The 25,228-nt window shown below is 48.8% G+C and overlaps 1 protein-coding gene across 4 annotated transcripts in view; it reads right to left on the minus strand.

Moving 5' to 3' along the window:
• Window positions 1–25,228, minus strand: part of LOC143408320 (mannosyl-oligosaccharide 1,2-alpha-mannosidase IB-like) — a 233,433-nt gene that overhangs the window by 66,997 nt on the left and 141,208 nt on the right. For 2 of the 4 annotated variants that reach the window (XR_013155610.1, XR_013092469.2), the window contains exons 6-7: window positions 12,970–13,178; window positions 4,855–5,057 (exon numbers count right to left, since the gene is read on the minus strand). The gene's annotated coding sequence lies outside the window, so the exon portion shown is untranslated. Of the gene's footprint in view, window positions 1–2,290; window positions 2,307–4,854; window positions 5,058–12,890; window positions 13,179–25,228 lie in introns of those variants that run through there. The other 2 variants (XR_013092470.2, XM_076867912.2) reach the window with 2 other exon arrangements.

Here is a 25,228-nt window from a genome sequence, read left to right on the forward strand (position 1 = left end):
ATGTGAAAGGCAGGGGGATTTTGTTCATCTGCCATGCGACCTGCCAGCTGGTCTCTGATCCAGCTTGAGATACCCACTCCCCACCCCGCATAGCCAGAGCACCACTGGTTTACTTTTGGGAGATCAAAACTGAGACAAAGTATATCTGTATATTAAAAAAACTCTATTAGACATTTACTAGAAATGTGAGTTTGAACTCTCTTCATAATTATGCAATGTGAAGAATCAGCAGATCCTTCTGAATAATTGAAAAGTATTTCAGTGTATAGATTCTTTCTCATGATCTCAGATCAGAGAAGTAAATGGTAAAAAAAATTGAATTGATTTATGGAGACAAGAGAAGGAAAATCAAGGATGTGAAATAAAATTCTTGGGTTAGAACTTATCTCTTTTTTTGGTGAAGATAAGTAGAAACTCATGAGGTTGAAGCAGAAAATAACAAGACAACTCAATAATACGTACTCTGAGGACTGGGAAAGCCATGAATTAAACTCACTATAAAAACAGATGGGAGCTTAAAATGATTTACTTGAAACAAGTTTTTTTTTTTTAATTTAAAAATTAATGAATGTTCAAGAGACACCAAATTAAAGGGATAAATCTATTACAAAGAAGAGCTGGGGACAGTGCTCAATTGGTAGAGTGCTTGCCTGGCATGCACAAGGTCCTGGGTTCAATCCCCAGCACCTTCCAGAAAAAACAAAACAGTTTTACAAAGAAAATTTCCCTTTGCAAACCTAGAGAGAATAATCCTCTGAGCTCTTGAGTGTAGATACGTAATTCAAAGCTACCAAAGAACCTAACATACAATTTGGTTATATTGATTCTTCATCACAGTCACAGAAGCCCACTCACACACTAGTGCTGTATCTGAGGAACAGAAAGGCACTTACATGGGCGGGATGCATGGGGAGTCAGGGGACCTGAGCAGATCCTGCACCCTTTTTATTCAAAGGATGTCTTTAACTCACTCTCTGTGGTGATTTAATTTTAGCTTCTGCAAGAAGGTGACAAGATCCCACTGGAGATCACAGAAACATGGCTTCCCCCAGTGGAACATGTCACCTGACTCTTACTTTAGTCTCTGATGTACAGTAGCAACTTGGGGGCAGTTGACCTCAAAAGTTTTCTTTAAACTCCCTGGAAACACCTGCGTGAGGCTCTAAAGGCTCCCAATCATGCAGACCACACCCATTTTCTCCTTTTTTCTAACCTATGTTCAAATTAGTGCAAACACACTTCATATATTGCAATGCTTCTACTCTGGGGACAGTGGTTACTGGCACCTCCCGTGGGTTTCCCAGGACTCTGAGGGTCCTATCCCTAAAATGTGAGACCATTGTCCCTGGTCCACTCTCACTGTGACCACGTGGTTTGGGGTATTGTGTCTCCTAGGATTTGCAAACCGGTCTTCAGGTTTGTATTTCTGTTTCAACTTAAGAAACACACTCAAGTGTCCATGTTGGCCGTGGTCAAAGGAAGCAAAACAACATTCTTAATAAAGTCAATTTATTTTCATTCTCCAGTAATAGCTAGTGTCACTAAATGCATTTCAAGGTACAGCCACTCCCGTTGGATGACCACGGGTTCCTGAGAGGGGACACACATCTCCTCTAAGAATCAGAAATCTTCTCATTCTGTGAGCAGGGGGCTCCCTGGACATACTGTGAAAGCAGTGACATGAGACAGGATGAACAACTCTCGATAATCTCTACATGAATTAGGAATGAACTGTAAAGTGACACATAGTTCTGTCTATTCAAAGAAGCTTTTAAAAAGGAAAATTACATGCTCAAGACAATTTAAATATCTAGTGAAACTAAATACAGAACATTGAGTTTATGGCCTTAACGAAGAATGCCATCCAGAACCCAGGTGTCCACACAGTGGGGCTCACCCAGGCCGTGACATAGTGGGTCTCCCACCCAGGGCTTTCCTTACATTCTTTAATCAGGGATGTGGCACATTTTTTTGTGTGGTTGCTAAAAGACAGACTGAGCAACAAAAAGAAAGACACATTCAGTGGTACCCACAAAAAAATAAATCCGGAATCTTTTATCCATGACAAGACCCCAGAGGCAAATCTGTCCAACACTGCAGCCAGCTAATGGTGGTTTTTCCTCAACCAACCATGGGATACCAAGGTTTAAATGTCACCAAATTATGTCAGCAAAATGCAGGTTTAGGACCTGCCAGGTGTTTTCCCAGGAGAAACACTGCAAGTCTTGAGCAGCAGGGGCCAGCGATGGACTCTGTGGCCCAGCACACATGCCTAGCATGCAGGAAGACCCAGGGTGCTCCAGGTGCTGCATAAAAATAAGAAGAAATCGACCCAAGGAAAAGTTGGTACTTTGAAAAATATATAAGGTTGATAGGAGAACAAGATTGCAGATTTGAGTGAGGCAGACTATCCCTGAGCTCAGTAACCCAGAACTGGAGCAGTGGGATACAGCTTCTCCCCAAGGTGTAGAGAGAAAACTCATGAGTTGGTGGTCAGTTTTCCCTGGAGAATCAAAGACTCATTGACTCAATAAAAGGTTCTAAAAAGACGTCACCTGAGTTTATCAATCACCCATGGTCAGCCAACCTAAGAGCCATATTGAGACTGACTGTGGAGGAACCAATGGGCCTGGAAACCCAGTCCTGTGACTTCAGAGCAAGGTCCACATGAGCCTATGTGAGCCTAGCAAAGGCTTAAATAGCCTTAAAAACCATGGAAATCAGAAACGGAGAGCATTTTGTCCAGAAGGACACAAGTTGGAAATGCTAGAGAGACCCCCAACTCTACTTAACCCTGTGAGTTCTGTGGCTCACAAAGAATAACAAGGCCAGCTATAGCAGTCAGACCAGTGGGCCCCAGAGACTGCCAGTACAGCACCATCTGAGTTCCTGGGGCCCACTCAGGCCGGTCCCTGCTGGGTCCCAGCACCAGCCCAGTCCCCAGAGCCATCCAAGCTCCCTGGGTCTGTAGAACTCACCAGGTCCAACAGCTGCCCGGTTTCTGATACCCAACAGGTCGCTAGCACTTGCCTGTCCCACCTGGTCCATCACCCACCAGTTTCCCAGGTCCATGGTGAACACCAGATCTAGCATCAGTCCAGCATACAACCAAGCCCCTTGGCCACCCATATTCAATTCCCCTAACATCCAGGGCCCCTACCTAGACCACTGATCTTCTTACTAGGCCTGGAGATTTGCCACCAGCCCATCACCCAGGCTGCCTGGCTACCACTTTGCTGCCTGGCCTGCCCAGCCCTGCTTCATCAGTGGCCAGCAAGGCCTATCGACCAGCCCTGATCCACAAGCTCAGGCCAGCCAGGCCCACTGGACATAGCCAGCTGTGTCACCACCCAGCCACAGCCCCCAGCCCACCCATGCCCATCACCCAAGAAGGGACAATCCCATGCTCACTGATTATCTTATCCACCATGGTGGAAAGGACTCCTTAATTCATTAACATTTCACCAAGTTTTCTCACTTTTTTTTGCTTTTGTTGTTTTGTTTTGATTTTTTATTTTGCTTTTCTTTTTTTGTATATTATTTGTGTACTAAGTGACTCAAGAAGTCCTATACATATACACCCTTGTTTATTTCTCCTCATTTTTAGTTTTTGCCGCAGTCTGGCTGGGCACAAATCACGAGCCACTCACAGCTTTGTAGATTCAAGCAGCAATTCTTTATTCCCGATCTCACACCAGCCGTCTACAAACACGTTCTGGGGAAAGCCACATTCTCTGCCCAAATCCACACTCCACTGGGCTTCTGTCTCCCAAATATATTCTGAATCCTGTGAGAACTCAAGGGGAACTCAGGCAGCAGGATACGCCCTATTCCCAGCAGGAATAACCTTAAACCGGGAACACCCTAAACTCGGATTATCCTAAACCAGGAACACCCTAAACACGGATCCGCCCTGGTCCTTGAGCAAGGTCACCTTCCACTAAGCAACATGGGGGTACGCTGGCAAGGAAATTGTCATACCTACTTGGCTAATGGATCCCAGCATCTCCCCCCTTCTGATTAATTAAACAACAAGTAATGTGGCTTAAGGACCGTTCCAATTCAACATATGGTTCTTACCCGTCATCGGAAAACTGACCTTTAGGCATCAGCCTCCTGTCTTAGGTTGTGTGGAAAGGAACTTGGACAACACCTAAGAGCTGAGATTGGTCTGCAGCTGACAGAGAGCAAAGCATTGGGACCTCTGTGCTACTTCCATAAGGAAATGGCTTCTGCCACACCCAGAAGAGCCTGGAAGAGAACCACAAGCCTCTAGAAGAGATTGTGGCTTGCCTGACATCTTCATTTCTATTTCATGATGTCCTGAGAGCCCTGGTAACAACTGTGTCACACAAAGAACTACACAAAAGTAGGAGTTGTCAGCTGCTACTTTTGCACTCTGATGGAAAAGAAAAAAAACACACAGCAATAACAAAAACAAACATGGACCCAATCATTCCTGCAAAATATTTTTGAAGTAGAGAGTATAACTTTGCCAGAAATTTGGGACAGTTCATGTCTAAGAACTACTTGAATGAACCCCCAACAAATATGAGTCAGGTACACCTCTTCTGTTTGGTACCCAAGCAGCTGACAACTAAATGTCTGCCAAGGCTTACTTACTTGGTTAATCCCTCATCCATGCTTGCCACAAATCCTGCTATTGACTTCCACTGATTTACAATACCATAGAAACAATCAATACCAATGAACGTTGTTTTTCCAACTTTTTTTTCAGAAAAAAAGTAAATTCAGAACAGAAATATGAACAAAACTTAATTATTAGATTAAAAAGTAGACTTTTAAACTTCACTATGCACAAATAGAAGAGAAGTTAATGAAATTCCTACATACCTGTCTCCACCTTCAAGAAAGCTCCTCCCATCTTGCAAATCATCTGCTAGGAAACCTTTGTGGCCACAGTCAGTAATGACCAGGTTCTGTCCATGGGATGTAGTACCACACACTGGATTCGATTCAGGCATTGAACACATAAGTATATATTTTTTAATTTCATCACACCTGTTTTTCCCACCTTTGGACAGTATACAAACCACCTGGAAAGTAAGCAGACATCAATATCTTTAAGACCGAGTAACGATAAGAGAACTGAAAACCATCTCAAGGTGGAGCACTGAGAAACTAGTGTCTATTAAGTGACTATTGGATTCTAAGAAAGCAGACGGTATAGAATCACATTCCATCCCATAACTATGAGGAGAGATGAGCACTGCCACAACCTCACCCAGTGGCCTTCACTGATTACTGTAGGTCCAGCGGACTCAGAAAAGGCCACGGGCAATGGAAGGGGCCCAAGGAGCACCCACTTGGGACAACAGTCCCAGGTGAGGCTCCCTCCAACCTCACTCCTCCAGGTCCCCACTCACTGACATTTTGCCCAGTTCAGAAGCAAGCCCAGAATTCCACCAGTGAGGAGGAGGGACAGTTCTTAATAGCTGAGCATGGAGGAGCATGCAGGGCTGCTTAGTGGGTTAATGGGAAGCTTGAGCTTGAAACCTCACAGCTAACTCTGGCAGGGTGCCCTTCCATCCAGGAAAAGCCAAGACCCATGACAACTGGAACCTCCCAAGAGTGAATGCTGAGTGGATCTCTGGGTCTGTAGGTGTCTGTGTTGGATTGGACTGGTGAAAGGTAGCATATCTTACACTGTAGGAACAGTAGGAGGCCTAGTATTGTCCCCAGAACAGCTAAGCAATGAAGACAGTCAAACAATTGGAGAGCTGGGGTTGTGGCTCAGTTGCAGAGTGCTTGCCTAGCACGTGGGAGGCACTGGGTTCAATTCTCAGCACTGCACAGAAATGAATAAAGGCCTGTGGACAACTAAAAAAATAAAAATTGGAGAATCTTGATAACTAAAGTTCAAAGAAAGCAACCCAAATATGAATAAAACTCGATTTTGTGAGTACACAGCTGGGTTTTTCTGGTTTCCACACAAAGAGAAAGGACTGTGCACAGAGGGTAGCATTCCCTCCCAGCCTGCCCTGCTGAACCCCTCAGCCAGACTCTGGGGGATGCCTTAAATGCATTCTCAGCAGCTGTTCCCTCCACTGTTCCCAGAGAAAGTGCAGGAAGACAAACAGGCCATGATCCCAAAGCTGCCACCACCTGAAAATGCTGCTCAGCCAAGAAACTTGCCCCCCAGCAGTTCCCCTTCTGACTGTCCAGGCCCAGGCAGGACAGCAGACAGAACTCTGACAGCTCAGGGGCGGGGCATGAGCTGAGGGATTCTTGCCATTGCAAGAGCTCCTGGCTGTCAAACTAAGCCCCGCCCACTCTCAGCAGAGCAAGGCTAGATACAAACACTAGCTCACACCTTCAAGGGAGGACAAGGTGTCCTTGCCCGGCCCTAGCAAGCGAGATCCTGGAGATGCCACCAACACTTGCTCACCTGCTGGTGCACCGCCTATCTAATGACATTGCTTTCCCCTTCAGAGGCCCAGGGAGGCTACCCCCTGCTCCAAGCTTGGAGGTATGGGGAGCGCTTATATTGGGGCCATGCCACTTCCCGCCTTTTCCGAGAAGAGCACTCCTGAAGAGGCACCGACCTGTCCCTGTACCGGAGGTGCAGGTACTGCCAGCCAAACACCCGCTCATCACCCTAGTCCGCACGTGCTCCACGCCCCAAGAGCTACCCTCAACCTGCAGCAAGAGCCTTCTCAGCCCTCTGACTGCCCCCACGTCCATTGGAGTACAGCCCATCTGTGCTGCCATCCTGGCTGCCTCTGGGCAGGGGCAGGGTCGTTGCACCAGTCTGAGGGGAGAGATCCCTGGCCTTGCCATAGCTGCCACCCCTCAAACCCAGCATCTACAACCCTTCCGAGATGATCCCGAAACGTCACTGGGTCAGGAGGTGGGTGGACCAGCGGGATCTGAATCACATCCCAGTGTCAGCACTCAACAGTCCCCCCAGGACCCACGCACGCACCAGGCACGCAGTTCCCTTGCCTATTTCTCCCGCATCTGGTGCAAGCACGTGCACTTTGCACGTGCATGCAGACTTTGCACATGCACGCGGAATTTGCACGCGCGTGTCCGTTCCTGGCGCAAGCCTGCCTCTTGCCCAGTACTGACGGTTTTCCTCACGTGCTCGCCTGTTCTTCATTCATTCCTTCCTCAGCTGCGCCCGGCAACAGGTCTGACAGCCATTTCGCCTGAAGCTGCGTGAGCAGCCCAAGAAGGCCTTCTGCCATGGACGCTAGACCATCTAGCGCCCACTAGCGACTTCGCTAAGACTGCCATGGAGACGTCCCACAGCAAGTGTTGTCGCTCACCCCTGCCCCCGGCGCTGAGGGGCAGAGACCTGCCAGAAGGGTCCCACAAGAAGCCCGGTCATGGGCCGCGCAGACTTCCCTATACTGGTTGGCCACTAAGGGCTTCCTGGGCTGGTGGCACCACTCGCAGGTCATCTTGCCGCCATCCTGCAACTGCTCCTCAGCGGTTGGGAAAAGTGCCTGCTCGGTGCTTTTCCAGGGTCCTGCGGACCCTTCGATCTTTTCTCGGAGACTTGGATATTGCCTCCTCCCTCCGCATGCCAGGTCTCCTGAAGAGGACGCTGCTGTCAACTGCAGCTTTCATGAATTCCTGCATCCCAGGCCGCAGACTCAGACAGCCGCCTTGTAGGGTGCAGGGGCAGGAAGTGGCTCCTTGCCAGCTTCCAGCACCCCAAGAACCCTGCCCAGGGAGGACTGTGATCACAGCCCCTGGAGACAGTGGCCAAGTGGTGGCTGAGCAAGCAGAGCACCCTGTAGCTAGAGAACATCAGAGGGGGCGCCCTCAGGTCACTGCAAGAGCATCTGCTTTTAGGCCCCTGGGGGCCCATAGCTGTGTGCCTGCCTTTGTGCCCAGGCCTGGGCCTCTGTGCAGAAACCTCTGCACCCAGAGCTCCCAAGACAGAGCTGAGAGCTCCCGGGCCATCTGCATGAGCTCCTGCCGCAAAAGAAACCCCATCAGCAGCTCCTACAGCTCCACGCGAGGTCTCCGAGCCCTGAAGAGGAGGGCTCCAGACCCATCCAACGGGGAGCCGCCCCTGGGATGTTCTTCATCCCCAGGGATTCCCCCAAAGAAGAGTGAGAAGGTGGCAGAAGGCAGGGCGGGACACCCATTGCCCAAGAGGAAGATCTCACCCACGGGAGACACCAGCAGGCCACGGAAACGCAAGTTTCCTCTCCTGCAATGCCGCCGACGGGAACCTCTGAAGCTGCCACCGCCTCTGTTACTGGCCTGTGCAGTGACTGCTGAGGACCTAGACAGGGAGAAGAAGAAAGCTCTGCAGCGCATCAACCGTCTTCTGATGGGTGAGACCCAGGCCATTGGGAACAGCTGTGCCATGGCCCCACAAGCCCATGGGGGGGTCCCCGCTCCACTGGGAGGGGCCAGGCCTCTGGCATCAGTGGGCCTCAGCCAGAGCTTTCCCCATCCCCCCAGCAGCACAACCATGGTGGCCCACACCCCAGTGTGGGTCAGCTCTGCTGTCTCTTCCCAGAGCCATCCTCCCATCACCAATCTTACAGGACCGCTCTCCCCCAGCCTGCCAATTGCTGCTTTGGCCCTTCCTCCCAGGCCCTCTCTCAGCACATTGGCAGGCTTGGCTGCACAGCCAGTGGCCCCCTTTGGGGTCACACCCTTGAACACCACTATGCCTTCACAGCCCCCACACCAGGGGCCTCCCTCCACCTTGGGTAGGAGCTTCCAGTGCTCTCACCAGGACCCAAAGCCCTACTGTACTCACAGGCCCTCACCTGTAGCAAGCTCCAGCTCTCCAGCTCAAAGGGTACAAGGACACATTCCGCAGGGTAAGCAGCCTCTCACCCCTGGAGCCACCGTCCCACCCAGTTCTGGGGTTCCTGGTGGGATGAAGCCTGGAGCCCCTAGCTTTGCCAGCTCTCATCAGCTTGGACAGGTGGGAGCTCCAGGTCCAGGTGCAGCTCCGATGCCACCCTTGACTGTGGGCCCAACAACCTTGGGCAGCCTAAACTACTCAGCCCTTGGGTCTGACAAACACAGAAACTCCACCGTGGGTCCTCGTGGCAGCACCCAGACACATTCAGTGACCTCAAAGGCAGCTGGGAGGAGAGATTTGTCCTTGGGTCAGACATCACACAAGCAAATATCCAGCTCAGAAAGTAGAGAAACCCCCAAAACTAGAGAGCACTGTGGGGCAAGTTCGGGAAATGACACCTACACTGCCCCTAGCCAGAGCACCACCATGGCACCCAGAAAACACACAGACAAGGGTAAAAAAGGGCAAGGAAAGAGTGGAGTTCCCACCCCGAGTGCCATTCCTCAAAGCCTGCCCATCCAGAAACACCAAAGCTCACCTCAAAGGACAAGTACTACAAAGGGTATCTCTAGTTGCCCTTCAGTCCCTGGGACATCAAGGAGATCAGAGAGCCCAGACTTGCTCCCTGAAATGATGTCAGCCTTTGGGGCCTGGTGTAGCTCCTCCCAAAGAGGAGAAACCCCAAGCAACAGGCAGCAAGAAGGAGCAATGTTGGGACAGAACACCTCCAGTGCCCCTAGCCAGAGCACCACCATGGCACCCAGAAAACACACAGACAAGGGTAAAAAAGGGCAAGGAAAGAGTGGAGTTCCTACCCCGAGTGCCATTCCTCAAAGCCTGCCCACCCAGAAACATCAAAGTTTACCTCAGGGGACAAGCACTAACATTGAAAAGGGTATCTCTAGTCTCCCTATGGCCCCTGTGACATCAAGGAGATCAGAGAGCCCAGACTTGCTCCCTGAAATGATGTCAGCCTTTGGGGCCTGGTGTAGCTCCTCCCAAAGAGGAGAAACCCCAAGCAACAGGCAGCAAGAAGGAGCAATGTTGGGACAGAACACCTCCAGTGCCCCTAGCCAGAGCACCACCATGGCACCCAGAAAACACACAGAAAAGGGTAAAAAAGGGCAAGGAAAGAGTGGAGTTCCTACCCCGAGTACCATCCCTCAAAGCCTGCCCACCCAGAAACATCAAAGTTTACCTCAGGGGACAAGCACTAACACTGAAAAGGGTATCTCTAGTCTCCCTATGGCCCCTGTGACATCAAGGAGATCAGAGAGCCCAGACTTGCTCCCTGAAATGATGGCAGCCTTTGGGGCCTGGTGTAGCTCCTCCCCAACAGGAGAATCCCCAAGCAACAGGCAGCAACATGGGGCAAGGTTGGAACGGAAAACCTCCAGTGCCCCTAGCCAGAGTACCACCATGGCACCCAGGGAAAACACAAAAGAGGGTAAAAAGGGGCAAGAAAACAGTAGAATTTCTACCCTGAGTGCCATCCCTCAAAGCCTGCTCACCCAGGAACACCACAACTCACCTCAGGAGACAAGCACTACAAAGGGTGTCTCTAGTTTCTCTTTGGTCCCATTGACATCAAGAGGATCAGGGAGCCAAGACTTGCTCCCTGAACTCATTACAGCTTTTGGAGCCTTGTGTATCTCCTCCCAAAGAGGAGGTACCCCAAGCAACAGGCAGCAACATGGGGCACAGAAGACCTCCAGTGCCCCTAGCCAGAGTACCAGCGTGGCACTGGGGAAACACACAGAAAAGGGAACAAAGGGACAAGGAAACACTCGTGTTCCTACCCTGACTGCCATCCCTCAAAGCCTGCCCACCCAGAAACACCCAAGCTCACCTTGCGGGACAAGCAGTGCAGCCAGTAAGGATAACTCTAGTTACCCTTTGGTCCCAATGACATCGAGAGGATCTGGGAGCCATGACATGCTCCCTGAACTCATTATAGCTTTTGAGGCCTTGTGTATCTCCTCCAAAAGAGGAGGTACCCCAAGCAACAGGCAGCAACATGGGGCACAGTTAGAACAGAACACCTCCAGTGCCCCTAGCCAGAGCACCACCATGGGGACCAAGGGACAGAAAGCAAGGCACACCCCAGGGAAAGCAACCTCTGGTGTGGCCACAGTTACTGCCATCCCCCAAAGCCTGCCCACACAGAAAGGCTTAAGCTCTCCTGGGGGAACCAACACCACATCCTCAAAATCAACCTCTACTTGGACCTCCACCCATAGTCCATCTATGAGCCCTGGGAGCCCAGACTGGCTCCCAGATCTGATCTCTGCTTTTGGAGCCATGGTCATCAGCCCACGTGGAGAAACAAGAAGCGCAAAAAAGCGCTAAGAACACACTTGGGCTTTAACACCTTCAGCCCCCCTACCCAGATAGGATGATGCTAACTTCTCTAAGGACTGACACTGCCTAGATCCCAACAGTCCTCCACTGCCCTCAGCTGGGCCTCAGCTGGCCCTGCCTCCACTCCATGGGGCCACTGGGCATCCTATCACTTCCACCATAGGATGGTGAGTCTGGCATGCTGTAGGCCTTGAAGACTTGTGAGGGCACTCAATTTGGCCAGGGCATCCACCCAGTGAAGCAGGGCCATACCTGCAAAGACAACAGCCCATGGGAGCAATCCCAAGGTCAGCTACTAAAATACAGTATTACAACTTGTTTGTCTTATAAGTAATCACCTTATTATTATAAATTACCTTCAGTTGTTACATTAAAATTTGTACTTGCATAAGGCTTTACGAGATAATAGTTTTAAAACTTGTAAGGATAATACAATATAAAACGAATAAGAGTAAAAGATTTAATTTTATAATAGTTATAAATTAAGGAATATATTTTTTCATAATTTGAAGCATTTACTTATTTATATATAGTGTTTTTGTTTACTTTAGGAATATAGTAATCTTTATAACAGAAGCCTATCTTCTGAATTTAATTTTAAATAAACTTGAATAATTGTCTAGATTGATATGGGAAATGATATTACCTACTGCCCAGCTCCACATCCTGTCTGTCCCCAGAGTGGGGCTGCAGTTGAACCCTTATGAGGTCATTCAGACCTCACTAAGAAGAATGCATTCTCCATTTTGAAAATATGAAGACAGCACTCAATATTCTTCACAGCTGCTGAAACTAATTCTGACCTCCATGCAGGAATTTCCTTCTTCTAGGACAACACCCACTCCTCAGGACCCTTCTCATACATTCTAGGCAGGAGACTCAATCCTACTTAAGACATAGAAAAGCCAGAGATCAGAAGTGCAACTCATGGATAAGTGGACAGGCCCTCATGAATTTCTCCTAACCACGTACTCACACATTTCTAACCCTCATTCACCACATCTGAAGAGGAAGGACACCACCAGAAGATGATTGTCCTGCTCATCCTGGGAATCCACAGTCCCTGGTTAGCTGACAACCCCTCTACAAATCTCACATGTCTGTTCAGGAGACAAGCCCCAGATGGAACATACCAAGCTTTCATGTGTTCAATTACTGTTCCACTTGACCTTCTCTCTCCCTCCCTCAATCCAGGTCAGATTCCTTTCCACCTGGTTACAGATTGGGCTCTCAGTTTCTGATCTCTACCATCAGGTAGATGGCTGGGACTTCAGAGAGCTCCCTCTGCTGGACACTGACTAACTTGGAAAATTCAGGCAGCGATTCAAAGTACCTGGCAGCAGTTTCCTAACTGGCTCAGATCAGGGGGGAATGCTGCCATGCTCAACCGAAAATGCCTCCTTCCTCCTTCTAACCAGGAGAATCCTGAGATGTTAAAAATCAAGGCTGAGAAGAGAAAATATGTCTCTTCTAGAAAGAGAAGTATTCGACACCACTCCAGACAAAGGCAATGGAGTAGGTAATGGAGCCAGATGGCTACTGGCAGGAGAAGCTGAATGGGTGAGAGATCCACCTCATGTATTGGTACACTACATGACTTTTGTGGGACTCTCCACCGAGTAGATTGGGCTCCCCAAAGATGTGGAATGCAACCATCACTCCAAAGGAGACCATGTGCCTTGGCCTATAGATGCATTCTTGCAAAATAAAGCATCCCCCTTTCTGGCCTATTCAAAATATTTCTTGAGTTGAAGGGATGCTGGCCCCTGATCTAGTGCCCCAACTATAAGTGTAAAGGGAAGACTCACACTTGCTGTACGAGCTGCCACCTGTCACCCACTTCCTTGGTCTTGAAGGGTCTGCATCATCTGTCACATCCACTAGGGGCCCCACTGTCCACACTTTGCCCTTTCTGAGGTGGCCTCTTCTTTTTGATCTTTTGTGCAGTTTGTGAGTCTTGGGCCAATCACCATCACGAACATCTTCCACAGAGAGTGCAGGCCTGGCATCAGAACACCTGGGCCAGGAAGAACAAGAAAAGAAAACTCACTTTTTTTTGAACCTAGGGAAAAATTACTTCAAGGGTGTAACATATTCTTGAGGCATTGGTGTCATTCTGCTTTGACAGAGAAAGAGTGCCCCCTGAGTACATCTTCCCACTTTCTGGAATTGGGATGATAGTAGAGTGTTTTGTGTGTGAACAAAAAACTTAATCGCAGTAGAATACACTAAGATGGTTATTCTGCACCTATTTTATAAATTTCATGAGGGAAAATGAAACGGTCATAACTACTACCAAAAGTGGGAGTGGGGGAATGTAGTATCCAGGAGCAGCTCCAGCTCTCATTTAGCTTGATTTGGATCACTTCACATTTCTACCAGGACACTTAATTTACTGAGAGCCATGTTGCCTGCCTCAGAAGGCTGACACCTGTGAAGACTTGTGTTGGTGTTCCTTTTTGGGCTTCCTCCGATGTCATCAAACAAATATCTTGTGGCATTTTTTCTATACTAAAGGGTAGGCTAATTGACAAGTCCCCTCTCTCCCAACCCCCCAGAACAAGCAAACAGTGGTTTTATGTGAAATGTGATACCTCTCAGTTTTTGAGAGCTGTTCCATTCTCTTAATGACTGGTTGTCTCAGTTGTTGGCGTTAGTATCAAGATTTCCTAGAAATCTTTATCATTTTCCCCATATTTTTACTGATGCAGTATGGCTCAGCTCCCCTACCCCTACCCCTTGGTCCCTTTTTTCTCTACTCATCTTTCCCACATTTCTTTTCCTTTTTGTTCTTTATATTTTGCATACCAGAGAAAACGTACATCCAATATTTGTGCATCTAAGTTCTTTGGGGATGTTGATGTGTAGGTTTTTTTCCTTCATGTGTCCTTATCTGGTTTGGGTATGTGTGTGATGCTGGCTTTATAAATTTGGAATGTGTTCCATCCCTTTGTATTTCATGGAGTAATTTGAGGAGTTTTGGCATCACTTCTTCTTCAAAGATTTTTGGTAGACCTCAGCTGGGAGTCCATCCAGCCCTGAGTTTTTCTTTGTTAGAGACAGTAACGAAAAGCCTTCCATCTCATTACAAGTCATTGGTATGTTTGGGTTTTCTTTTGCTCTGGATTCAGTTTTGGTAGATCCTATTTATCTAGAAATGTATTCATTTCTTCTAGGTTTTCCAATGTATTGGAGTACAAGTTTTCAAACTAGTCTCTAATGATCCGCTGGATTTCTGTGATATCTATGATGATTTCACCTTTTTAATCTCTAATTTTATACACTTGGCTTTTCTCTCCTTTTCTCTTGGTTATTTTAGCATGGGGGCTTATCAATCTTGTTTACCCTTTTAAAGAAACAACTGTTTCATTGGTCCTTAGTGTTGTTATGTTTGTTGTCAAGTTCCTTAATATTGGCTCCCATTTGATTTCCCTCCTTCCTTCAGTGTTTGCTCCTCCACCATAGCCTGGCTTTTACACCATTTCCCATGTACACAGTGCATGATGTCGGCTTCCTCAGTAGAGGGCGCTGAAGTGACACTGCAGGAAGCAGAGGCCTCTTTTTGGTTAAGCTACTGCACCATTGCTCTGTGATGCTGGTATGAGTCCATGTGAGGGCAGTGTGGATCAGGCGAGGAGATCCTCAGATCCTGAGGAAGGCTTTGGTCTCCAGGAAAATTTCCCAACACTTTCCAAGCTGAACTTAGGTGATGGTGCCCTCCTAGTGAATGGTCCAACTGTAGTGGGAGGCACCTGGCTCTGAGTTCAGAACTTGGTAATTCCTGGCTCTACCCATGCCCACCTGAGTTGTAGCACACCAAACACACTGCCCTTAGCAGGCACATATTCCCAAGGGTCCCCCATCCCTTTCTGTTCAGAGGATGCTGTGAGAGCCATGGCTGCTGCTCCCTCAGGTAAGGAAGGTCCAGGTGGGCTGGGGAGTGGACAGCCGTGGATGTTCCTACCATGTGGTCACCCATGCTCACCAGCTTGTTCCCTAGAGATGAAGACCTGGCATAAGGCAGAAGCTGCTGCAGAGTATTGAAGCTGCTGCTGACCTTGAGGAAGAAGGTAGGTGCAGGACGCACATCTGGGAAGGCACAGCCAACTTGGGTGGGGGGCAATGGTTCCTGGAGGGGTGCTCCCTTGTGACAGGAGCTGCCACATTGTAGGCAGGCTCACCCAGGATGAGCATCTACCTCTGGAGGGCTGAAGGGGTGACCCATATGTTTAGGGTTCTGGGGCTGGAGGTATGGGGTACCTGTGGTGTCTTTAAGCTGTGTGCAGGGGTGGATGCAGTGTGAAGATCCTCCAGGTTGGGGGCATAGCTTGAGGTGTCTGGTTGGGACCCCCTGTTGTGCAGGAACAGTTGTGTGGGTCTCAGTGAGGGGGCCTTAAAGGAGAGACAAGCTTCTGGGGACAGGTAGGCCTGTTTGGGGAGGTCCATGTTGAGTGGGCCTGCCAAAGAGGGCCCAGTGTTCAGCAAAGGAGAGGTTCAGTTTGGGGACAAAAAGACTCCCTCCTGCACCCACACATTTGCAGTCCCCAGAGCCACCACCACCAGGAGACAGAGGCCACTTCTTGGGGGTCTCAGTTCTGTGAACTGCTCCTTTGGCAGGCAGGGAGCCTGCCAAAGGAGAATGACAAACAGACTTCTGCTGCCCTGCTGCCCATTTACTGTCCCTTAGGCCATGGTGGAGATTAGTCCAGTCTCTGGATTTATAGCTAGTCACCTCTGAGGTCCCTGTAGAGGTGCGGAACATGTATACTGGCGGGGCTAAGGATGGCATCTGCAGGTCTGGACTGAGTGTGCATGGGTGCACACATGGCTGTGTGTTTGTGTGTTTGTGTGTGTGTGTGTGTGTGTGTGTGTGTGTGTGTGGTGTGTATATGTGTGGAGTTTGGGCTGCAGCGTGTGAGTATGAGAATGTATGTGCATCTGTCTGCAGATGTCCAAGTGCATTTCCAGACATTGCATGTGAATCGGTGTGAACTGTTTTTGTGAGTCTGTTTTGTGTAATGCATGAGTATATATGAATAAATAAGACTATGATTGTGTGTGTGTGTGTGTGTGTGTGTGTATGTGTGTGTGAGATTTGCCCTTGTCTTGTCACCCCCCACCATTGCTCAGCCTGGCACCCCTTTGCAGCCATGTTTGCATCTTGTGAGCTGTCAGCTCGAGATCTTGCATGGTGTAGACATTTTGGCCCAGCCTGGTCTGTGTGTGTGTGTGTGTGTGTGTGTGTGTGTGTGTGTGTGTGTTAAGGGTGGCATCATGTGGTGGACAAACTGAGCACCACTGAGGCTCCCCTCCCCATGCAGATGCAGATTGAGCACTTACTCACATGCTTTCATTGAGAGTACAATCCAGCCTGAGGACAGGTAGATAAATAATAAGTTCCATGGCAGAAATAAAGGTCAGAAAGACAGGGAAAGGGCTCACCAGAGGTGGTGGTCAGCTTGGCCTCGCTGAGGGGATAATGTTTGAGCAGAGCATTGAAGGAAGGGAGGACATACACTTCTTCAGGAAGGGTGTTCCTGGCAGAATTATCAACACCTGCAAGAACTTGAGCTGGGAAGACAGAGTAGCAAGGTGGCCAATGAAACCAGAGCAGAGTGAAGGAGAGTGATGATGAGGTCAGAGAAAGAACAGGGTCCACCTTCCAGAGTCTCGTGGCTGCTGAGGTCTTTGGCCCTTACTCTGGGTAAGATGGGTGCCCTGGGGGAGTTTGGACCAGAGGAGGAACATGGAAGTATCAGGGACCAGTAGTAAGGAAGCACAGTCACTAGGGTGTCAGGCCAAAGAAGAAACTTCGGCCTATTCTTTTCAGAATTTTGCCTCTGGGCTGGGAACCCCAGGCTCAGCCTCTACTTTTCAGCATTCAGAGTAGGGGTTGCAGAATCCTTGTTCATTGAATGGGCACAGAACTTCCAAGAAGGACATTTCTGGGTCCCCTGAGTCCTGTAGGATTGACTCAGTTGAGCCTGTGTGTAGGCTCATGGGGGCAGAACTTCTCATGAATAATGCAGTCCCACCCACATGATGTGTTTTGAGGCTGTTTCAGGACTCTGACAGCACAGCTCCTGGGAGCTTTGGATAGTGTTGGGTGTCTGGTAGCCTTGATCTCCCTGGTTATCTGTAGTGAGAGTGACAAGAGGGGCCTGGCTTTCTTGTTTGCTTGTGTCTCCTGTGCCATGCTGTTGGGTCTCCCTGCAGAAGCCTCATGAGGTGCTGTAGTAGCTTTTGGGAGCATTTTGTCATGGGCTAACAAGTAGGAAAGGGCACTTTTGTCACCCCCATGGGCCTGCAAAATTGCTAAGGCTTCAGGCACCTGATGCAACAGGACATGGCCTGAGTCCTTTTCCCCAGGCCTCTATCCCTAACAACCATGTGATTCCTAAAGAGTCCTGGATCACATCCCCCTGTTCCTGCTTTCTAAGCACAGGAGGTTCTAGAGCTGACCACCACCTCTGGGAGCCCTAGGGTCTAGCCACCAGCTGTCACCATGCTCTGTGACCGGGCCCTCCCTGGAATTTGCCAAGGCTGTACTTAAGATATAATAAAACAACAGCTAATAAGGTTTGCTCCCCTCCAGGAAGCCTAGAATTCAATTAAAGACATCCTGAATAAATAAAGGCATAAAAACAAACAAAACAAAAAATTACCATATGATACCTAGCTGTTCAATAGCCAATCTCATTTAACCACACCCATGCTCTGTGGAGTGAACAACACACCTTCCACTGGTGCATTAGAAAACTGGGACAAGGACATGGCAGGATTCTTGCCTAAGGTCACAGAGATAGTGAGTGGTTTACCCAGGGATCTGGCTGCAAACCGTGCTTTACAATGCTCTGCAGCTGCAACCAACAGCCCATAGGTAGTTATGACCTATGCTGGGAGTTGAGTTGGAGTTGGCAAAGGGCCAGACTTTGGAATCAGACAGTCCTGGGTTCAAATTGTGGTCCTGCCTGTTTAGTAGCACCTGAACCTCTGGAATGACAGTCTCTTTTCCCTTGTGCAGCAGTGTTGCTGACCTGTTCTCATGGTGCCATCTGTATGCAGAAAGGACTGCTTCGCTCACTCCAGTGGGAGCAAGATGGACTCAGCTGCAGGGGGTCAGTTTCTGCCCTGTGCTCACAGATGACTTTGCAGATGCTCTCAGAGCATGAGCTTGACCACCTGGATAAGCCCTGGGTAGGGGTGCTGCAGGCCCCAGAGCTGTGCTATATGTTGAATGCAAGGGGTATTTCTTGATGTCCAAAGGGACAAGCTCTTTGGGGGGAGCCTCCAGATCCTGCCATGGAGTAAAGATTAAGGTAAGCTCATCCTGAGCCCTTGGGTGAGGGGTTTCAGAGTTCTAAATTCAGATGGGTCACTGTGATTTTCTTTTAGTGATATGAGAAGATGGAAGATCCATATTTTTATGCTTTTTCTGTGCCTGATGTTTTAGGAGCTCAGATTGAGGGTGTTCTTAGGAATGTGACAGTTGCTGCCATACCGAGGCCACATTGAAAATTCAGATAGCTGAGGCCCTAGGAGTCAGACACTCAGTGACACTTGGGTCTTTGAAAGCATTCCCTGCAGCTATTCTTCAGTCAATTATGCTTAATTAGTAGACTAGAATTATAGAATCTCCAGTTCATCAAACATCAATCCTAAGTGCTTTGCCTTGTCTCATATAATCTACAAGGCTGACTTCCTCTTGTGTAGGTGAAAGTAGCAACCCCTCTTTATTAGCAAGGAAGTTGAAGCTTTGAGGGTTTAAGGACTTGAGCCAAGGCCACACAGCTATGAAGCAGCAAAGTGGTCCACCTTTCAAATTGGATAAACCCTAACAATGTTAGCTAGATCAATAAGTAAGCAAGCATAACTTTACAGGAGAAAGAAAGGCTGACAAGTGGATTGCTTTGGTTCACATGTTTGGGAATTGTGGGCTGAACACAACAGATTCAGGCACAGCTTTATCCAGAGGTTGCAGTGTCATCATCAGGACACTGCCTCTCTCCATCTCCCTGCAATGCCTTCTTTGCCCACCCTGTCTCTGGGGGTGGTGGCATGTTGCCAAGCATCTTTAGAGACACAATCTTCTAGTTTGGCATTGGAGGAAAAGACAGTGTCCTAATGATGATAGTGAAAGTCATGGGCCAGCCTGGGTCACTGCGTCTTTCTGCCCATCATGGTGGGATGGATTGATCTCAGTGGTCAAGCCTGGAGGGGCTGAATCATTGTGTGAGAGAAAGAAAGAGTCACCAAAAATATTCAAGGGTAAATGATGAGACAGGGAGATGAAAGCCAAGCAGGCAAGCCACAGATGTCCCCACTGAAGGGGTGAGAGCAGCTGCCTTTAGAACACAGCCCCTTGCCGTAGAGGTGGCTGATTTTGCCCCTGTGCCTGTCTTTGGTCCTAAGTGCTGCCTGCAGGCTTACTATTTGCCAGGTGTCCACTGGATCAGGTGAGAAGACCCTGATATTGTACAAACAGACACCAACTTGCTGCATGGAGAGAGCATGCTCAGCTTTCCTGGGTACCTCCAAGTGTCCAGAGTGCATTACCCAAGCCTGGCTCAGATTGCCCAGGTCTGAATCAGTGGAGGCAGTTGTAACTACTACCATCAACTGTGTGGCTTTGAAACATCAGAAAATGATTTCTCACAGATCTGAAGGCTGGCAGGCCAAGATCAGGGGGCCAGGATGGCAGGATATGGTGAGGGCCCTCCCTCAGGTTGCAGCTGACCCACTTCTCATTATATCCTCACCTATGACTTTTCCACAGCTTCCAAGCCCTGCTTTCCAATCCTGGGGGAGCTGGGGAGACCACAGTGAGCACAAGGAAGGCCTATACCCTCTTAGAACCCACAGTCTAGAAGGAGAGACCGAGCGAGGACAAGTCAACTGATGAAGAAATAGGATGAATTCAGAAATGGTTGAGGAAACAGAGGAGAGGGAGGGTCAGGGTGTTCCTAGGTGGCAGTCAGAATGGGCTTCTCAGAGGAAGTGTCATGAGAGCTGAGAGCTTATTGATGGACAGGAGCTGCTGGGCCCAGAAGTGGGAAGGACAGCTTAAAGGTGCTCAGGCAGCAAGCAGCTGGCAGACTCTGAGGGAGCAGGGGTGGAATGGAGATAAGTAGGGACAGTCCAGGGACAGAGAGAAAGAGGTGGGCCACCCTAAATCTGAGTCTTCCCTCAAGGCCTTCTGAGGAGGTGTCAGGCAGGGCTTCTGAGCTGTCACCATCAGACAGCTTCTCTATAAAGACCCCAAAGCCCCTCGAAGACCATGCTGTGCTGAGCTTGGAGAGAGGCAGGTTGGGAAGGAGGTGCTCGGTCTGTTTGCCCCAGCCTCTGGTTGCCTGCCCTCAGCCTCTCCCAGTGCAGAGTGACAAAGCACACTTCTTCCTCCTCTTGTTTTTTACTTGATAACATTTTAGAGCATTTTTAAGCTCAAAATTGAGGGGAAGAACAGAGATTTCCCAAATGCTCTCATCCCTACCCAGCCTCTGCCTTTGTCACCATCACTACCCACCAGAGAGGCACATTTGTTCCAGTTTAGAAACCCACATCATTGTCACCTAGAGTCTGGAGCTTACCTTAATCTTTACTCTTGCTGATGCACATTCTGTGGGAATGGACAGTTGTAGAATGACATCAACCCACCTTTGGCCATGACCATGATGTTTACTGGCTGTGATCTGAGGAAGCAGGTGCATTGGCCACCAGGACAGAGCAACCTGAATCCATGTGGAGCTTCACTGATGCAAAGTGCAGTCTCCTCACAGGCCTGATGGGCCTTGCCTTCCTAGGTCAGCAGCCTCATTGGAAACTTGGGAATGGTAAAAGTGACACCTACATTGCATGGGTGCTATGATCTTTGGGCTTACGCAGGAAGCACTCACATCTAGGAGGCACCCATAGGGGTTTGTTGAATGAGTGAATAACGGTACTCTCTTCCAGACTTGGTGTGGGACAGCCTGGATTTGAATTCCCACCCTGGCACATGTAGCTGAGTATTCTGTGGCAAGTCATTTCATCTGACCATGACTCAGTTTCCTCATCTATAGAGGGGGGATATATCCATCACATTGAGTTACCATGAGGAGTTGAAGAAACCATATCCATAAGCATGGGCCAGAAACACAGTGGTAGGTGGTGCTACTAAAACAAATGTATGCACACTTACTATGCAGCAGCTACTGTCTTCAATTCTTGAAAGCTACTTTATTCCTCCCCAAATTTGGACATTCCTCAGAAGGTGCTGGAGCTGCTGTGTAAAAGATGTGTATTGCTTCCAAGCCCTGGCACATGGCCATCTCCTGCTTGGTGCTGGGAATTCTGGGAACTCAGTCAGCTCTGGGGAAAGTAGTGTTTTCAGAGAAGCAGCCTGCCTGGATGTTTAGAAAACTGAGTAGGATGAGCCCAAAGAGTGTCTGCCTCAGGCCTGGTTCTGTGTAACTCTAGGCAGCCTATAGCTCTGGCCTTACCGTGTGGGCATATCCCCTCCCTGTGAGAAAGTTCTCTGCCTCAGGCCTCACTACTCTGAGGCTTCAGGAAAAACAATTTCCACATTTAGGAAGCAGTCTGTGGATTGCATCTGGGAGCATTTCAACCTGCATGTAGCCAGAATAGAAACACTTGGGGAGAAACAAATAGAGTCCTGGCCCTGAATAGTTAGGCAGTAGGTGGTTTGGCTCAGTCATCACTCAAATGTATGTGTAGCACCACCATGGGCCATCATTTGGCCTATTATATAGGAATCAATGCAGACAAACCGTCTAGTCCTCCTGGAGTTCCAATATTGTCAGGAAGTTAGTCAAGCCCACCAGCCATCTTGGCAGATGAGGGGCACAGGATGTTAGAGGTGTCAGCCTCCTCGCCATCTCTAGGTATAGAAACCTGGAGCCAGATGTTTGTGAGGAGTAGCTTCAAGGAAAGAAGGGAGTGGTCTTTGGGCCAGTCAGGAGGGCTCCTGTTTCATGGGGAGCTGTTATAAATGATGGCAGGGCAAACCCCAATTTCCACCCTGTGTGATTTCCATCAGAGGACTCAACTCTGGGGTTTACCGTGTAGAAAGAACATATTGTGGTGCAATTGATTCTGGGCACCAAAGGAACAGAGTAGTGGTTGGGGCCTCAGAGCCAAGCCCCGTGTGGATCCCTTTCCAACACAGCCAATCCAAACCCAAGTTGCCCATACTTTTTTGTGCAGACACCGGAGAGCAAGTCTGGGGAGCCCCTTACCCACCCATGTGCCTCACAGGTTGCCCTTTTGATCTGTTGCATGGACCTGCCTGGCTACTCTTTGGGAACCCATGATGCAGGGACCGTGGGAGGTTCCAGTTAAAAGAGAGGCCCTGTCCATCATGACTCCCTGTTTCACTCCACATTCCTCAGCACCCTCTGCTCCATCATCAATACCTCTATCCAGAAGATTTTTGAGGTCCCAAGACTTGGACAACCTGAAGCTTTTCAGGACCTTCCTGTTTCTCATTATGCCGGAATCAGAGGGGAACTTTCATGTCCTTCCACAGCTGAAGAACACAGATCCTGTAAGTCTGAGCTCTCTGATGATAAGGTCTGGGGCGGATGACAGAAGGTGTGTGCAGAGGAATCTCAGCTGGTGCCCCTGGGATCTGCCATATGTTCCCAAGACACACAACGCTAACATCCTTCAGCTGGTGGAACCTAGTCTGGGAAGATGGCCAATTGTGGAGGAGGGCCAGGACTATTCTCAGAGGCAGGGTTCTGGTGTGAGTTGGGAAATACCCAAGGAAATTCAGTCATGTTGGTGTTTTCTCCTGCAGCTCTAGCACCATATCAAGTGATATAATTGCCTCCAGCAGCTGTGGCCCAATTTACTTGCTTACATTTGGGGGAGCATATTATCACATTCCCTGTGAAGGAGGAGAAATAGCCCTCAAAATCAGAGGTTGGTCCTACACCAGCAATGACCACACAGGAAGATATGGAGCCACCAGTGGCCGCTGAGCCTTCAAGAAGAGGAGGAAGCTTAGCTGCCAATAAGCAAGTCAGTGGATATTGAACATTATCTTCCACTTGGTGTATATATATGGTACATATGGTGCTCCAAGCAGCTATCCCATCCTTTAAAAGAGAGCCACCTTTCCTGGCAGCAATATAAATTCAGGGTCCAAAACAATAGAGGCAGGAGGTCAAGAAACTATTAGGCCACAGCCCTCCACATCTACTAGAATGTATCTTCACTTCCCTAGTTCTAAACTTTTCAATGGCATCTCCCACATGTGAGCTCCTGAGCATTACCTAGTACCAGAACCCCCAGCACAGCTATCCTTCCCCTCCCCTCTGAGATTATCTATTTAATTTTTTGTGATGCTAATTCTTATGGCATTGTAAGTATTTTTAGTGGCATTCTTTTATGTTGACCTAACAGTGCTTAATCCATTCACCAGGCTGTGCCACCACCAGTACTGCGTAGCTGCTGATGGAGCCCATGTAGAACTCATAGGTGCTGTGAGAGAGGATGCAAACAGGCCATCCAGGAGGAGGTGAGATAGATGCCCCTGTTATGGAGCAGAAGGGACTGCCTAATGAGTGTTGAAGAATTTAGGCCATTATAACTCATACTATGATCTATTTTAACTGTCATGTGGCACTACAAATCCCACTCATATAAGATAAAAACCTTAAAATGTACATTCTTATTGCTCCACAGATCATGGCTCACCATCCTCTTATTCTTTAATACACAAAATTCAAGTTAGAACCGTTAATGACTCAGCAATGGTCTGTACTGTTTAAATAAAAGGAAGAGTCTTACGTTTTGCACTTCAAATAAAAAGCTGTGCATCTTACACTACTTTGTCACACTGAGAATGCAAAGGAAAAGTTCAAGAAGGAAATTAAAGTGCTGCTCCAGCGCATATGTAAATGACTAGAAAGCAAAAACAGCCTTATTGTTGAACTGGAAACACTTTTTATATTCTGAAGAAAAGAAGAAACAACCCACGTTCTATGAAGATAAAGCCAAATCCAGATAAGGCCATCACTTTAGATTGTTATACTGACAAGAGAAGTGAGAAAGCTGCAGAAGAAGTTTGAAGGTGCCAGAGTGTGGCCCATTATGTTTTTGGCAACAGGCCCCTCTCCATAAAATGAAAGTGCAAGGCAAAGAAACAAGTGCTGATGTATTAGCTCTTGCAAGTCATCTAGAAGGTCTTGCTAAGCTATTCGATGAAGATGTGTGGTGCTTTAGGTACTAGGTGTCCCCAGAAGCTCATGGGTGAGCCAATACAAGGATTATCAGTGAAATGATTCAGTTCTGAGAGCTGTAACCCAATCAATGGTTTATTCCACGGACAGATATGAACAGGCAGCAGGCATGAAAGGGCATGTGCTGGACCCTTCCCAAGCCTGGAGGTATAGGTGGCAACTGCAAGGCATCTAGTGGCTGTGAAAGAAGTCTGGTTTCTGGGACTGAAGCATATAGAAGCCAATCTCAGCGTTCCACAGCAGGGTTTCACATTGGAGGTTCCCAGTGACCAGGAGCAGTGTCAGCATCCATCTGTGGGGAGAATGTCAAAGAGCGAGCCAAGGTGTCTTAAGGCAGTTTGAGGAGCCCAGATGTATCAGTGGCAGGATGGAGAATTGGCCTCAGGCTTGGAGGACAGCCATGGGCAGGAGCCTGGACAGTGAAGCCTTGGCGTTTGGGATCTGTGGAGGTATTGGTGTCTGAAGTTCAGTTATGGCAGCGGTGGCAAAGGCAACCAAGGAGTCTGTAGGTGGCAACGTCAAGCCAGGCATCCAGAGAGGAGCATTCTCATCCTCTGGCAGTGGCAGCAGTCTGGTCCCAGTGCACTGATGGTGGCTGCGGCATCACTGGTGGCCCTGTGGGGACTCCAGTGGCCGCAGTGTGGAGCTCTGTTAGCGGTGATGGTGAAAGCTTGGGACAGCAGGCCTCAGAGTCAGAGGACGACTAGAGGCTGTGATGGCCTCTGCAGTGGCTCCTCCAGGCAACTGGTATTGCTCCTGGTAGGGCCTGCCTGCTCATGAAGCAGGACGCAGGAGCTGGTGGTACCCAGACACCTGCTGAGGA

This window comes from Callospermophilus lateralis, chromosome 10 (assembly GCF_048772815.1).
Source record: "Callospermophilus lateralis isolate mCalLat2 chromosome 10, mCalLat2.hap1, whole genome shotgun sequence".
NCBI classification, from domain to species: Eukaryota; Metazoa; Chordata; class Mammalia; order Rodentia; family Sciuridae; genus Callospermophilus; species Callospermophilus lateralis.